Source organism: Chrysochloris asiatica, unplaced genomic scaffold (genome assembly GCF_000296735.1).
Source record: "Chrysochloris asiatica unplaced genomic scaffold, ChrAsi1.0 scaffold00152, whole genome shotgun sequence".
Classification (NCBI taxonomy): Eukaryota; Metazoa; Chordata; class Mammalia; order Afrosoricida; family Chrysochloridae; genus Chrysochloris; species Chrysochloris asiatica.
Genome location: NW_006408670.1, coordinates 3,187,863 through 3,191,118, shown reverse-complemented (window position 1 = coordinate 3,191,118; position 3,256 = coordinate 3,187,863). Strand labels below are relative to the sequence as shown.

The 3,256-nt window shown below is 35.9% G+C and overlaps 1 pseudogene; it reads right to left on the bottom strand.

Annotated features, from left to right (window-relative positions):
• Positions 1 to 1,916: 1,916 nt before the first annotated feature.
• On the bottom strand, positions 1,917 to 2,470 carry LOC102841896 (annotated as a pseudogene).
• Positions 2,471 to 3,256: the final 786 nt, after the last annotated feature.

Below are 3,256 nucleotides of genomic sequence, written 5' to 3'. Positions count from 1 at the left end.
CATGGCAATGAGATGATATACAATAGAATGAATGTACAACTAATGTTCTCCCATGTAAACTATCACATAATTCACAATAAAACATTTAAGAAAAAAAAAAAAAAACTACAAAGCATCTTCTCAGGTCACAATGCTATAAAATTAGAAATAAAATAAAATATATGGAACTGGAATAACACCCTATTTAAAAACTACTGAGTAGTAGAACAAATAAAATATGAAACCAATTCTTAGAAATAAATGAGAATGAAAACACAGCATGCCAAAAATATTGGGATACAGCAAAAGCAGTGCTGACAGGGCAATTTACAGCAATAAACGCACACATCCAAAAAGAAGAAAGAACCAAAATTAACACACTAACTGAACATTTCCAACAATTATAATAAAACCAGCAAAGTAAACCTACAGCCACCAGAAGAAAAACAATAATAAAGATGAGAGAATAGGTGAAACAGAAAACAGGAAAAACAGTAGAAACTCCCAACAAGACAAGAAACTCTAATAAAGCTTTATTAAAGGATTAATAAAATTGATAAATCAAGGAATTAAAAAATTATAATTGGCAAGTCAAAGGATGAATAAATTAAAAGTTTAATAAAATTGGCAAATCTAACAAAGGAAAAGAGGAGATGATGCAAATAACACGAATGAGAAACCTCATGGATAATAACAGAACCAATGGAAATAAAAAGGATAAAAACAGAATGTTATGAAGAAATATACTCCAACAAACTTGAAAATCTAGAGAAGGAAATGGATACATTTTTAGAAAAGATGGCCTAGCAAAACTTGGTGGAGGTGGTGATTATGTGCTGTGGAGTCGGTTCCAACTCATAGCAACCCTGTACAGGGTTTCTAAGGCTGTGAATCTTTATAGGAGCAGAAAGCCTCATCTTTCTACGGCAGAACAGCTGGTAGTTTTGAACTGCTGACCTTGCATTTCACAGCCACTACGATTCACAGCCACTATGCTACCAAAACTTACACAGGGTGAATCAGAAATTGAAAAGACTTATAACAAAAGAATAAATTGATAGGGTCAACAAAAAACTCCAATAACAAATAAAGTCCAGGCCCAGATGTCTTTACTAGTGAATTCTACCAAACATTCAGAGTTTAGCTGGCACCAATTTTACCCAAGCTATTTCAAAATACAGAAAGAAATGGAAAACTTTCTAATACATTTTATGAAGCAAGTATAATTCTTATACCAAAACCAGAGAATGACATCACTAAAAAAGAAAATGATAGACCAACATCCCTCATGAATATAGATGCAAACATTCCTAACAATATCCTAGCCAATAGAATTCAACAACATATAAAACAATACTACATCATGACCAAGTGGAACCCATACAAGAGATGCAAGGATGGTTCAATTTTAGAGAAACAAGCAACGTACTCCACTATATATAAATAAAAAAATGAAAAGAAACACATGATCATATCAATTGATGCAGAAAAGGTATTTGGCAAAGTCCAACACCAATTCTTATTGTTTAGGAGCTCTGTGGACTTTCTTTTATTATGCTAAAATAGTGGTGCTTTTAAGATTTACATTACTGTTCTCTCCAGTACAAAGTATGGGGTGTGTTAAAGTATACAGTATACCATTTTCATACATGTACAACATTGGTGGATGAAAAACGTCTCAGCAGTAATACTGGATGTAGCCTCTGTTTTTATCAGTTGCATATTCTAGGATTATTATATAAGTAAAAATCTCTCTTATGATACTGAAAAGTGATCAGAATGTGCAAACTAATGTAGTAGCTTTCATCTACCTCTTTAAGGACACCAACACAGGAAAGTCCATTTAAGATGTTGAAGGTTTAACAAAGTTGGAATGCTGGCACTGTTTGGGCAACAGTTCTTCAGACTTGGCTCAGAGCTACAATGTATTTAGTACTTTAAAGCAGCTGACATGACAGCTTTTTGCCGGCGCTCCCAGGCACAGGAGATTTTCTGTTAATTTGCCACACTAGGTAATAAAATATCTCATTAACATTTATTTTTGACTTTGCAGAAGATTCTAAGAATGCAGTTGTTCCACTGTCATGCTAGATTTTGACCTTGTTCTTTTCCTACAACTCTTTCATCTTCTAAGTCACACTTATTGACAACCAGAATCATTGGAAAATCATCAGTGTCTTTAACTCGAAGAATCTGTTCTCTCAGGTCTTACAAATCATTGAAAAGTGGACTGTGTTGTGATGGAATAAACTAATGCAAAGCCTTGTCCATTTTTCATGTACAAATTCCTCATTGCTACAAATTGTTCCATTCCTGCAGTATCCAAGATTTCAAGTATACTCTGTTGTGCATCTACTTCAACTTGCTTTCTGTAAGAATCTTCTATCGCGGGACCATATTTTTCGATAAAAATTCCTTGAACAAACTGTACATTCAGAGCAGACTTTCCAACACCTCCTGAGCCAAGTACAACTAACTTACATTTACTCATGGAGTAAATTGGTTAACACCTAAACATTTTGAAGTGATGGAATGTTGTTATTGATGACACCCAGTCAGTTCCTACTCACAGCGACCCTTAATAGGGTTTCCAAGGAACAACTGTGGTTTTGACCCACCAAACTTGTGGTTAGCAGTCCAGTGCTTATCCTATAGCGCCACATAAATGCTCTTTAAAATGCTCAGATTTGTGAACCTCTCAAGTTGTCACCGGGTACCTACAGCCAACATCTCCCCATGCCTCGTGCCCCCTCTCTGTCTCTGCTCTCAGCAGCACAGCGATCCTGCTGCAACGGCCGCTGCCACTGCCACCGCTGCTGCGACTGGTTACATGCCTCGTAACACCAATTCTTGATACAAAACATTCAACAAAGTAGGAATCAAAGGGAAGTCCCTCAACATAATTAAGAGTATATATATAAAACCAAGTCCTGATGTGGCATTCTGGGATGATACGCCAGACTGAAAAGTCTTTTGAACTACAAAGTCAGTGGTTCAAGATCACCAGCTGCTCCTTGGAAACCCTATACAGGTGGCTATGGGACAGAATCCACTCGACGGCACTTAACAACAACAAAAACATACAAAACCAGAGCCAGACAATGATGGCCTTTATCACCACTCCTATTCAGTGTTGTGTTGGAAGACTTAGCCAAAGTTTTTTGTTTTTTGTTTTTGTTTTTTTTAATTTAAGGTTTTTATTGTGGATTGAGTGAAAGTTTACAGGGCACATCATCAGTTTCACATTCAACAATTCATATAACTTGTTTCATTGCAC